General features: G+C 49.4%; 1 protein-coding gene across 1 annotated transcript in view; it reads right to left on the bottom strand.

The window, feature by feature from the left end:
* The window catches only part of LOC147737706 (uncharacterized), a 43,020-nt gene that overhangs the window by 9,221 nt on the left and 20,038 nt on the right, over positions 1–13,761 (bottom strand).

Genomic DNA, 13,761 nt, shown 5'->3' with positions numbered 1-13,761 from the left:
ACTTAAAAATGTATCTTGTTTATGTAAATTCTGTCTTTTCGTATAACTCGTTTTGCCGTCCCACTTGTATATACTGTTCATTGCAATGTACTTTTTATAGTTCCTAAAAAATTTTGGAAACCGAATAAAAGATATTTGACTGACTGAGGTGGCGTGCAATTATGTGGCACTGAGTGGTATTTGGAGTGTATGTTGCATTGAGTGCAGTGTAATTATGTATCAAATAATTATGTGGGACTGTGTGGTATAAAGTGGAGTGTATGTATGTTGCATTGAGTGGAGTGTAAGTATGTGGTGTGTAATTATATGGCACTGAGTGGTATTATGTGCCATGTAATTATGTGGCAGTGAGTGGTATTATGGGGAGTGTATGTTGTATTCAGTAGAGTAAATATGTGGCGTGTAATTATGTGGCATTGAGCGGTAATATTTGGAGTGTATGTTGCATTAAGTGCAGTGTAATTATGTAGCATATAATTATGTGGCACTGAGTGGTATTGTGTGGAGTGTATGTTAAATTCAGTAGAGTATAATTATGTGGCATTGAGTGGTATTATTTGGAGTGTGTGTGGCATTGAGTACAGTGTAGTTATGTAGCAAATCGTTATGTGGTACTGAGTGGTATTGTGTGGGGTGTATGTTGCATTTAGTAGAGTGTAATTATGTGGTGTGTAATTATGTGGCACTGAGTGGTATTATTTGGAGTGTATGTTGCATTCAGTAGAGTGTAATTATGTGGTGTGGAATTATGTTGCATTGAGTGGAGTGTAAGTATGTTGTATGTAATTAATGATACTCTTCTGGAGCCCAAACCTAAACAAACCTCTGAAAAGATGGTATGTGTCACTACTTTTTCAAGCGTCTCCAACTGTGTCAAACAAAGTATTAAAAAGAACTGGCACATATTGAATTCAGGCCTACTCGACTGGGAAACTCCCCTCTTCGCTTTCAAGAAAAGCAATAATTTGAAAGATCAGCTGGTGAGGGCAGCCTTACCCCTTGCAAGTACGAAAAAACACCACACTCCATGACCATTGGCCATTTCCCCCTGTTCGAGGTCACTATAAGTGTGCGTCTTGTGTTGTATGCGATTTCTCAATTGATTGTAAAGAGTTTGTATATTAAGAAGTGAAAAATGAATTGCGAACCTTTACTAATTGCAATAGTTGTAACATCATTTATGCCATTTTTTGTCCCTGCGACTTAATATATGTGGGCCAGACCAAACAGAAAATTAAACTGCGAATATCTCAACATCGCAGTCGGATCCGGTGCAAAACACCAAATGCTCCTCTGGTTGAACATTTTGTCAATAAAGGACATACGGAAAATGAAATCCGCTGGACTGTGATCACTCAAGTCATCATCCCACCCAGGGGCAGTGACCTGACCCGTATGCTCAACAGAGAGGAACTAAAATGGATATTAAAATCGGACAGTCTGAACTCTGGATTGAACCTGCAGGAGGAATGGACTGCTCTAATTTGAAATCTGCTTCACACTCTTGAAATCACAGTCTGCTACGGCAACCTTGTGCCTTTCATTGTGTTCTTCTGTGACCCCCTTGGTAAAATGTAATCACTTGCACTAAACACTATGCACCTCCTTTTTAATAACACCTCGTCCAAGATGGCCGCCGCGGCATGCACCCGTCGTCTATGTCTATGCCCTTAAAGGCGTCACTATCACAGGCCAATCAGCTCCTTTTCACCCACTCTTCACTCCCCCGATCCATTGCCCGAGTACGCCAGGGAACACATCGGAAGACCGACTAAACCGGTAAGTTATTAGCAACCTGCAGCTCCTCTACCCCGAAAGAGAGATATATGCAAGTTTCTTATGTCCCGTTTTTCCCGATAGGTACTACCCTGGCGCCGCCCGATTACGCTAATGTAACGCGGCAACTCGCGGCTGATTCCGGTAAGGAGCTGTGCATGGCCGCGATCACCAGGTCTCTGCCCTGTTCATTTTCTTAAATTAATTTAAGTATTGCCTTCCCTCCGTAAGGCTGCTGTTTCAGACACGGGCTAATCCTCCCTGCCAATCTAGTACCAGTGCGCTGCCCTGGTAAGCCTATCCGTCCAGCCTACATTGGCACTTGACGCACCGTGCGAACCATTTTTAAAGTTTCCCCAAGATAGGCACTTTTCGTGTATGTTCACCCCCGATAGTCACATAAACGTTCCTCGTATCACCACGCTCATGACTGTGAGATCGCTCACGCTTCCTCGGAATAGGCACAAATTGCGATTGCTCACTTTTAATTACCACGCATTGACACGTCCTTGGACGTTGAAGCATGTTCGCACTCGGCTGCCGGCAGCTCGGTCATATTAAACATATGCTCCCAGCCTGATCCCCACCTCGGCACAGCCCCTGCCTTCCGCCCATCTGAAAGCATGTTCGAACTCACCACCTGAAATTGCGAGGCAATTCACCTCTAAAGCACGTTCGAACTCACTCGCCTTGTGGTAATACCACTTGAAATCGCGAGGCATTTCACCTCTAAAGCGTTCGGATGCACGTTTCACTTCCAGTCACTTGATTAGACATAATGAATATTTTGTTTCTAAAATGTACATATTTTCTCCTTATTTCCTTTCCTTTTTCAGTCAATTTGAGGTTTTATAACGCTAAGGCAACTATTGATTGTCCTGATGATGGTCCCCATGACCTAATAGGGGGACCGAAACGCCGCCGACCTGTCTAGCACCCCATACAAAACTTGATTTCTATGTATTGTATTGTAATGGTGCTTTTTGACACTTCTGTATAATTTGAATTTAAACATAAAAACGTTTGCTTGCCTTAAAAAACCCTTCTATGTATCTCACCCCGTTAGTGTTGGGCACAGGCTTGTGCACCACACAGGTGTATTGTGGAAGGTATTCTCACTTTATGGATTAACTGTTTATAGAGTAAACTTGAATGACCTCTGTCCGGCAGGACATGTCACTCCAAATATAGATTTGATTTTGTCTATATTTCTTGCTTCATATATTTTTGAATGCATGGGACCACTGTTGTTCTAAAAAGCATATAATAATGTGGCACTGAGTGATATTATGTGGAGTGTATTTATGTTGCATTGAGTGGAGTGTAAGTATGTTGTATGTAATTAAGTGTCACTGAGTGGTATAATTTGGAGTGTATGTTGCATTGAGTGCAGTGTAATTATGCAGCATATAATTATGTGGCACTCAGTGGTATTGTGTGGAGTGTATGTTTTATTCAGTAGAGTATGTGGCGTGTAATTATGTGGCATGTAATCATGTGGCACTAAGCGGTATTATTTGGAGTGAATGTTGCATTTAGTGCAGTGTAATTATGTAGCATATCATTATGTGGTAATTATTATGACACCCCAAAGCCGACTCCATCTATGCATGCACCCAGGATCTGGGGACAACACCCTTAATTCTGCTCCAGTTTAGCATAGTGCAGAACACAAGTCACCTTAAAAAACATAACACTACATCACAATGCAGTAACAATAGACTTCTGTTCCCTAAACCCAGACACCCCTCCGATCACTCATGGACTTTCCTTTACCTTTCCCCTTGTATAGTGCTCAGCTGCCTGTAGGGTAGGTTTGCGCTCTACAGATACCACATATGTACATAAATATTGTACCAAAGCCAATCAGGGAGGTTCAGTGCTAAGTATGTCAGACAATGAGTGCATTTCACTTGTGCGAGCATTGTGCGCAGCCTCTCGTCGGGTGGATGGGGTGACCAATTCTCTGTGTTGTTGGGTTTATTTCATTTACTGAACTGACTGTGTTCTTACAGAATACTAACTCTGGTGTGTGACTCCTTCTGCAGCACAGTGACTGAATCGAATCATTTGACTCCATTTACAGTGAATTCAAACCAAATGCCTCTAATTAGTAAACGTGAGAACTAGAGAGAGAGAGGGGGGCTTACTTCAAATAAAGGACAAGATATGGGAAGAGATAATAGAACATTATAAGGAACACAGAAGAGCAGGTTTAAGGAACAGGGTGGAAGAAAGGGTGAAACCGGGGTAAGATAGATCGCCCCTTGAGCATCAGTTTCAGGAGCAAACTCAGAAATTTTGGAAGCTGCAGCGACCCGCGAGTGATGTGCGCGCTCGTGTGAAATCTGACACAAAACAGATGGCATACTGCCTCCGCTGCTCGTAACTGCAAGCCGTAAGCCTTTTCACACGCTTCCAGAGCGATTCCAAGAGGTTGTTTTCCTAGAGCAGCGCATGCGCACGTGGTTTCAAAGGTCAAAGCACATCCACTGTGTCATGGTTGACAGGGTACCAGTGGATAGTTTAAAAACCAACAGCGTCAGTCCCAAAACCGGGAGTGATCCAGTAAGAATACTCCTACATTTATTCCCCTTTGCACATCACTGTTTGATACTTTAATTTAAGTAGGGAACAACATGAGATATCCCTGAACATAATGGTGCGTATTACTCGGATGATCAAATAAGCTGTGAAGGTGTGCTTGAAGCAACATTTTCTGTCACACTCTATTGACTTTGAAAATAGTGAATAAGAAACACAGTAAGTCAAACTCTAGGAAGAAAACAAAGGATGTGACTGGCACCAGAATTTTAGCTAAAAAGAGAAAGGAATGAAGCACCTTGGCTGCCACCAGGGCCTGATCTAATTCCATGCTCTTGGCTTATGGGCAACATCAGAGGAAGACGCTCCCAAAATACTTGATGCCCTAATGATATCCGGACAATCACTTCCAAGTTTGTCAATCCAGCAAGCAGGACAGGAGGAAAGGGCAAGCAAAAATCACCCTCCACCAGCCAAAGTGATAAGGGCAAATTAGTAAAAGAATGATTGGCCACCAGAGGATGAACGCCGACTCACTGTCCTGCCACATTTCCATTGACAGAAGGCTGCGGATAGCCTCTTCCACATCAGCACTTCAGACACTGTCCTGTTGTGTTTGTTTTCTTATGAGACTCTGGCTTAGGTTTCCCTTTTAGTGAATTACATTTCAAAAGGTTCAGCTATTTATTTAGTACGCTATAAAAACCCACTAATAAAGTAAAAATCGGTATCAAGCAAATACTCCCTTATAATGTATCCCTACACTTCAAATACACAATTTTAATGGATTTAAAGTACAGAAAAGTGAAAGTTGTAGATGTTTGAAGTGGGGCACTTTCCTTTTTAGGTCTCACTTACCAGACATTGCTGGTGCGAGTCTATTGCGAGTGGTGCGTGTGCGCTGGTGTGAAAAGTGACACAAAATAGATGGCACACTGCACGCCGCCGCTCGTGACCGAAACCCGTAGGCCTTTTCTCACGCACAAGGGCGAGAAAAGCCCACAGCAATTCCAAAAGGTTGTTTTGCTAGAGCAGTGCATGGGCTGCTCTAGGCTTGACCTAAAAAGGGGGCCCAGACATAGGCTGTGAGGGAAACCTAGATGCTGATAGCCAATCCTCAAATAAGTCATCTGGGAGTGACCTACAGAAGACAGAGTCGGAAATCCCGTACACTAATAGGTTTCTACCACTGGTGGAGTTGTTGGAGGAGGACACCGAAAGGGGGCCTAGGTGTCAACCCCCTCATCAAAAACAGCATCCTGAGACATGAAACCGAGAGCCAGATTGTAGATCTACTAATGTTCCCCAAGAAATACTTAGCCTCATTAATACTCTCAGACTAGAGGACGAGGATATGAGAACCATGCTTGAGGTCTTACTTCCCTGGTAAATCAGCTATTGAATAAGGACTCTTCCTGTCTCTCTCGCCCTGTACCCACTGACTCTACATCTCATCAGGTGGTTTATCCAGAGTGGGAGATACCCACTGTAGGTAAGGCTCCCAAGTTGGCATCTTTTTGCAAGCTAGCCCCCCCGCAGCCATGCAACGTATAGTGGTTCCAGCACCCTCCAGGACCGAGTAATTAGCTTTGTAATTTGCGAAGACATCTCAAGGGCTTCCAGACTTACCTCCCGAACCCAATCACTAGATTGTATTGAGCTTACACTGAATGAGGTCGATGTTGCGGAAAATCTTCTTTCACTGGAATATCGTACTTGTTCCCAGAAGGTTCCTCGATCCAATTCAGACGGTTCTTACCAAGCAGTGTGTGCCACCAAACACTAAAAAAACACACTGCCTGGGGGCGTGGCCAAGATGGAGTAAGACGCACTTTCGAGTCCCTCCGGCGCCCGACCAGCTTAGCGTTGTATAGCATCGCCCACGGGGTGCTGACCGGCCTCCAGATACCAGCAGGGGCCACTGACATCGAGTGGTGCGGTCCGGCGCTGCCGGCGGGGCTGCGGGAGACCGGAGAACGCCATTGGGGGAGAGTCGACTCCCAGCCTCGTAAGCACCGGCCTCGCGTGCAGAGGGGGCCGGCCCGTGAGCACGGAGGCGCCCGACGCCGGCTAGGCGTGGTGTCGCGGAGCCGCGGGTCTCTCCTGCCCTCCCTAACGCATGCCAGTACTGCGGCACAACATCGAAGCATTGAAGGCGGTATAGGACGCTCTGTTGCAGCCGACCAAGGGGACTTGGTGACCGCGTGGAGAGGGCAACTCGGGCTGTCGTCGGAGCTGAGAGAGGCTGGGAGAGGCCATTAGTGGAGTGTACCGAAGGAGCTGATTACAGCCGCTGATGGAGGGGGACGACCCTACCGCAACGGAGAGCGACTTGGTGCTCTCTGAAGTACTGACCGCAGCGTGAAGCGGCTGGGGTCGAGGGAACAAGCCCTGCACTGTGGGCACCGGCCCGGCGAGTGGGCGGATCTAGGCCTTGAGGCCGCCGCGGAGCTCCACGGTAAGAAGACTGCCACGACCGCGGGGTCTCCTGGCTGGATTGCATGCCGTCTGGGGCCGAGGTACGGCCTGTGGTTCCCTGGGGGAGCCGGGAGACAGGTGCTGGTGGGTCTGGAGACCAGAGACACGACGAAGCCAACGGAGGTGGTACGGCCTACTTCGCCTTGCGGACTGAAAGGCTGGCCTGATCTGTTCCCTCGGCTGCAGCCGTGCCATAGCCTTGAGAGGAGTGCGGAGGAGCATTGCCGGAGCCGGGGGGTCCGGACTGGTGGCCCCGATCTACAATAGCGGAGGACCCGGGATCGGGTTGTTTGACGAAAGTGTCACTGCATTGGCTCTGGAAGGCGCCTTCTGGCGGGAAGCTTTTATGACTCCATCTTGGCTGGGCAGGCATTGGCTGTGGCGCAGATACGCGGGGGACAGAGACTGAATACCTGGTGAGGTCTTGCGCTGCACCTGAGCACTCCTTGTCCCTGGAGAGTGTACAATAGCCCTGGTTCCGCGCCACAGCCGGAACTTCAAGATGTCCACCACGCTTTGCAAGGGAAGGCCGGGAAAGGACGGCACCTCCAAGTCTTCGCAGCAGCCATCTTCCCCCGGGGCCAGTGGTTCATCCAGGCAATCGGATGATGAAGCACCCGCCACCAAGGCCTTCATGACTGAGCTGTTCACCTCTATCAAAGAGGACATTTCTGAGCTTCGCGCCCAGTTGGCGTCAGATCTCCGGGAGCTGCGGAGAGAGGTAGATGGAATTGGTGAACGTGTAGCGACGCTGGAAGATCACGACTTGAGTGTAACAAATGATGTGCACCAACTACAACAGGACATTCTTCGTCTTACTGAACAGAATTTGGACCTGCAGGCCCACGCAGAGGACTTAGAGAATCGTTCCCGGAGGAACAACATTCGCATGAGGGCGGTCCCATGGGACGGAGAAGCTGGAGACCTGCGAGGTTATGTCCAAGCCTTGTTCTTACAGATCTTAGACGAAGAGGATGTGCAGGAAATTAAAATGGATAGGGTGCACAGAGTCGGTCTGCCTCGAAGAGGAGGGGGCCCCCCTCCAGACATCCTTGTTTGTGTGCATGACTTTCAGGTGAAGGAGTGTATCCTGCGGAAGGCTAGAGCCATCTCCTCCTTGCAATTCAGGGACCACCGTCCGTAGCTCTACCAGGACTTGGCGGCATCGACACTCCAGAAGAGGAGAGAATTCCGCCCGGTAACTTCCTTTTTGCAGGAACGCAACATCTCGTACTCCTGGGGCACCCCTTCCGCATCATATTCAGATGGCAGAATAGGCTGGCGCAAAGTCGCTCCCTGCAGGTGGCGAAGGATCTTCTGGGCCTGGAGGACGTTCCTCCCTCCCAAGCGACACATCCCTCCCCATCGAGGAGACGACACCGATCCTCCTCATGGCATAGAATTGGTTCATCCCCGAACCGGGGGTGGCCGGATCGTGCTGCTAGCTTGCAAGAAAGGGGTAATGCGGTGGCATCGGTGGCCTCGGCTACAATAGCAGATTCTCAACAAAGCTCTGGAGCAGCGTGATCCCCGATACTATGATGGTTGGGCGCCAGGGGGACTCTGGCCCTAAGGTCCCGGGGTACTATTGTACTTTTGGAGAAGACACCCCGGACCGTGGCCCTGGGGGTCCCTGAATTGGTGCCCCCACCCCGATTCCAGTCCGGTGAGAACCTTGTGAACTGTGGCCCATTGGAACTGCTGAGTACTTTGTTCAGGTTCAGTGCCTTGAGTTATGTTTTCTTGTTTTTTTTTGTTTGCAGGGGGGTGGGAGGTGGGGAGTTTTGGGGGTCGGGGACACAGTGGGAGTGTTGGGGTTGGGGTCGGGGGGAGGGGGGAGAGTGGTGATGACCGAAAACTGTATGTGTGAGGTATTGTTGGCGCTAGTGGTGTGCTCCATTGCAGTCACTATCTTGAGCCGTACTGAGGATTATACAATTTTTGATGTTTGCATGGGTGGGAGATGTTTGGAGTGCTGGGGCGGGGTGTGTACTGTTCCCCGTGGACGGAGGGTGCTTGGGACATTGTTCTTGGTGTCTCTATCCGATTGCTCTCAGTATACAGTGCTCAGCGGGTCATCTTGTTTGATTGGCTCTGGTTGGTCCGATGATGGGGAGTTGCTGGAGGGAGGGGGAGATCTAGGGTCTGGTGGAGGTTGTTGGGAGATGGGTCTGGTCCAGGGGTGTGTAGAGTGGTGGTTGGTGGGGGCCGGGGACTGGGCTCTGATCATCTTAATATGCACACAGAGCGGAGTCTCACGCCATCATTATGCCTGTTAGTATAGGTACCTGGAATGTGAAGGGTCTCAATTCCCCACAGAAGCGCCAGAAGCTCTGGAAGTACCTATCAGATCACCATCTTGATGTGGTTGCCCTCCAGGAAACCCACTTGGCTAGGAAAGATGAACTGAGACTCCGGCATAGACATTTCCCCCTTATTTATAGGGCGTCAGCATCCACCAAGCATAGGGGGGTGGCCCTCCTGTTCCGGGCCTCTCTCCACTTTCAGCCTATGGGGGTGAGTAGTGATAAGGAGGGTCCTTGGCTATGGTGAAGGGGTCATTATATGGCTGCCAATGTACGTTTGTGGTGGTTTATGCTCCTAATGCTGGACAGAATGTTTTTTTACAAGGCCTGATGGACAAGATGGGGGACTTTGTAAAAGGGCACCTGTTACTATTGGGGGACTTCAACATGGTGTGGGACAGGGATATGGCTAGCTCGGGGGCGCGCAGGGAAGATGCTGGGGTTTTTTCGGAAGAAACGCAGCGACAAATAGGCGAATTGGGATTGGTGGACAGCTGGCGCTTCTTACACCCTCAGACCAAGGATTATACATTTTTTTCTCATTTCCATCGCTCGTACTCTCGTATAGATCATATTTTTATTAGCCAGGCCCTCAGGGGGGATGTCCGAATGGCTAGTGTTTTTCCACTCTCAGTGTCTGATCATAGCCTAGTGGTGCTTGGGTTACACTGGTCCGTGGGGGGGGACGGTTGGCAGAAGTGGTACTTCCCAGCAGCGTTGGTACAGGATGAGGTGTCTTGCAAGGAGCTGCGAAGGGCTTTAGGAGAGTTTTTCGCTCTTAACCCGCCCTCCGATACATCAGTATATACCACATGGGATGCGTGCAAGGCCTCAATACGGGGTACATGCCTCGCCCTCAATGCGAATCTTAACAAGCTTCGGCGGAAGGAAAGGGAGGCCCTGGAGGCGGAGCTTGCTACTTTAGAACAGGCGCACAAGTCAAACCCTTCTAGGGTGACCCTCCGTCCACTTACGGCGGTGCGAGGGAAACTGAGAGCCCACTACAACAACCGGGTTGAGTTTACCCTCCTGCGTCTTCGACGCGTCTCCTACTCCCAGGGGAACAAGGTGGAACGTCACCTGGCCCGGCAGCTTCGAGATAAGCGTGAGAAGGATTACATTGGGGGCATACAGGACCACACAGGTTCTGTTAGGCACAGAGATGCAGACAAGGCAGCCCTCTTTGGCCGCTTTTATGCAGATCTTTATTCGAGCGATGCCCTTGATCCAGAGGCCCAGTCTGCGTTCTTGGGTGGTCTCCCTATCCCACAGGTCTCCAGGGAATGGAATGACTTGCTGTCTTCCCCCATCACTAGGGAGGAGGTATTGGACGCCATTAAGGTTCTGAAACTCCACAAGGCCCCGGGCCCTGACGGTTACACGGCCCAGTTTTACAAGACATTCGCGTCGGACATCTGCGATTACCTGGTTTCCCTTTTTAACGCAATGGCGTCTGAGGGAAGAACCTCTGACACTATGGCTGAGGCTCTGATTACCGTCCTCCCCAAACCGGGGAAGGATCTTACCAAATGCGCATCTTATCGCCCGATAGCGCTCCTCAATCTAGACGCTAAGTTGTATTCATCTATACTTGCTGGCAGGTTACAGGATTTGATGCCGGCCCTGGTCCACCCGGACCAGTCCGGGTTTATAAAAGGTCGACAAACTCACGACAACTTGAGGCGCGTGATCCATCTGATCGAGAAGGCTAATAGATTTCGCATACCGGCGGTGTTAGTAGGGCTCGACGCGGAAAAAGCTTTTGATCGCGTTGACTGGGGCTTTTTACATCGCACACTGGAAGCCTTCGGGTTTTCACCCCAATTCATAAGAATGCTTGAGGCTAATTATAACAACCCCACCTCTCGGGTACTGATTAATGGACATAGGTCCGGGAGTTTCCACCATTCCCGCGGAACGCGTCAGGGTTGCCCGCTCTCACCATTTCTATTTGCTTTAAGCATCGAACCGTTGGCCCTAGCGATTCGGGAGAACGAACAGATCTTGGGCCTCCCCTTCTCAGGTGAACAACACAAGATTTCGCTCTTCGCGGACGATGTGTTACTTTCGGTTCGGGATCCGGCGCTATCGTTACCCCATGTCCATACAGTGCTCTCTGATTTTGAGGCGGTGGCAGGATTCAGAGTCAACTTCGACAAATCGTATATTCTGAACCTGACTCTACCTCCCGAAGAGGTGCACCGGATTCGAGCGCTTACTCCACTCTCATGGTCGACTTCATCCCTGTTACATCTGGGTGTGAGACTGACCTCTACCCTGGGCACACTGTTTCCGGCCAACTTTCCCCCGATGCTGGCGGCAATATGTACGTAGCTGGAGAGATGGAAACCGAAGTACATCTCGTATTTGTGTAGGATTCACGCGCCTAAAATGGTTCTCCTACCTAGACTCCTATATCTCTTCCTGGCACTGCCCATTTCAGTAGGGATGGACTATTTCCGTCGGCTTAAGACCCTGATGTTGAAATTTGTGTGGCAAGGCGGCCGGGCGCGACTTTCATATGCGGTTCTTCGACGTCCACGGGTGGAAGGGGGGGTGGGGTTCCCGGACATGCACTTGTATTATAAGGCTGCCCAATTAAGAGTGCTGGTGGAATGGTCCCAACAGCTCTCAGAGAAGCACTGGCTCCACATGGATCGGAGTGTGGCCGGAAAATCCATTTGGGGGACCTGGCCTGGAAACCTAAGGCGGACCGGCACAGAAGCGCGTATATTAGCACCCCCACCAGCACGGTGTTGAAGGTCTGGGACACGGTCAGTGGCGACGACCGGTGGACCACCTTCCCGTCCCCATTTACTCCTATCCATTTCAACCCGGCCTTTCCTCCGGCCCTGACAGATGGACCCTTTGGTGTCTGGAGAGAGGGTGGTTATAGGGCCCTCACTCATCTGTTTCACGGTACGGCGCCTCTTACCTTCCATAATTGTATGCGGGATTATGGTGTCCTGCCCACTGAGCGCTTTCGTCACCTCCAGCTCCTACACTGGGCGACGTCACCTGGGGTGGTGGATGCCGCTACTAGACCATTGACGAAGTTTGAAGCCTTTATTCTTCGCACGTCCACCATGAAGGGGACGATCTCCTTCATCTATGGGTTGTTACTAGACACCACGGTGTCCCCCCGACCTCGATACATGGACCACTGGGAGACTGCATTGGGGAGGGACATTTCTGACAGCGAATGGAGGAGCCTCTGTCGTGATGTAGCGGCACATAATCATTCCACAGATCTTAGAGAGGCTCATATGAAGCTTATATTTGATTGGTATCTGTATCCATCCAAGCTACACCGGATATTCCCGACGGCCTCAGATAAGTGCTGGCGAGGCTGCGGTATGCTGGGTGACTTCCGCCACATCTGGTGGGACTGCCCCACCATCCGGCCATTCTGGTCCGAGATCCTATCCTACATCAAGGATGTGATGGACTATCCAATTCTGGATTCAATGGAGTATGTCCTGTTGGGGCTTAGAGACCCGCAGTTTGAACATCAAACTAGAGCCGATAAACGCATTATATGGCTGTGCCTAGGGGCGGCCAAATTGACTTTGGCAGCCGCTTGGAAAAGCCCGACAGCTCAAGCCATTTCTTTATGGCATGCACGGCTATGGCGACTACTGAGTATGGAGAGACTGTCGGATATCTTTCTGGGGAATTTTAAAAACTTCATGTTCAACTGGGGACCCTTGGTTAGGTTTCTGTCTCGAGGTTTGCCATCTGCAGTTTGCTCCTCAGCTCTTCGTGCACTACATCTCTTCCAAATTTAATCACCTGCTTATATGACAATGTTCTGAATGCATGATGGTCGCCACCACTAGGGAAAGGGTGGGCGGGGTGGAGGGGAAGTGGGGTGGGTGGGGTGTTGGGTTGGGGTTGTTGATCTACTTTTGGTTGCGACACGAATCACATTTGAAGACGGACTGCACGGCCTTCCTATATGATTGTGATCATGATTGGGACACCTCTTACTCCTGAGAACTTCGAACTGTTTGCTGAGATATGGGTGCTCCCCCCAATCGATGGAGATTGGCGAACAATAACACTTGCATTGCATCTGACTACGCTAGTTGCCGTCCCCCCTGATGTAATTCTGGTCTTTTTCTTTGCAGCAATGTTCTCTAGCACCCCCTGTGTGGGGATTTATGGTGGAATGTCGCCTGTCCTTTTATTTTCATCCTCCTTCTTTCTCTCGCCTTCTTTTCCTCCCTTTTTTCTACTTAAAACCTTGCAAAATAAAAATTTTATAAAAAAAAAAACACTGCCTGGGTTAAGAGGCTTTTTCTCTCTTGAGGCTAATAACTGACTGCTTTGTAATACCCAGAACAAACTAGATGGTCTTTTTGCTCCCCATATGATTAAGGAATGCCCTCTCTTACCCTTAGCTGGTACTCAACTTCCTTGTCTTCATCCAGGAAGGGAGGCTACTGCCTCTCGGGAAGCACCCTCCTTACCTGTTGGAGTATCGGGCCCAAATGATGTACTTATTGATGTTACAAGCGGACAGTGGCTACATTCACCTGCTACCCATGGGACGTCCATGTTATCCTGGAATGTAGCAGGATTGAAGATAAAGACCGTCTCCCCTGATTGGTTCGCTTCTATTGATCAGTTTGATGTCTGTTGTTTTCAAGAAAAC

Source organism: Lissotriton vulgaris, chromosome 1_1, assembly GCF_964263255.1.
Source record: "Lissotriton vulgaris chromosome 1_1, aLisVul1.2, whole genome shotgun sequence".
Lineage (NCBI taxonomy): Eukaryota > Metazoa > Chordata > Amphibia > Caudata > Salamandridae > Lissotriton > Lissotriton vulgaris.
The sequence above is the reverse complement of the archived record's forward strand: the minus strand, read 5'-3'. Positions and strand labels throughout refer to the sequence as shown.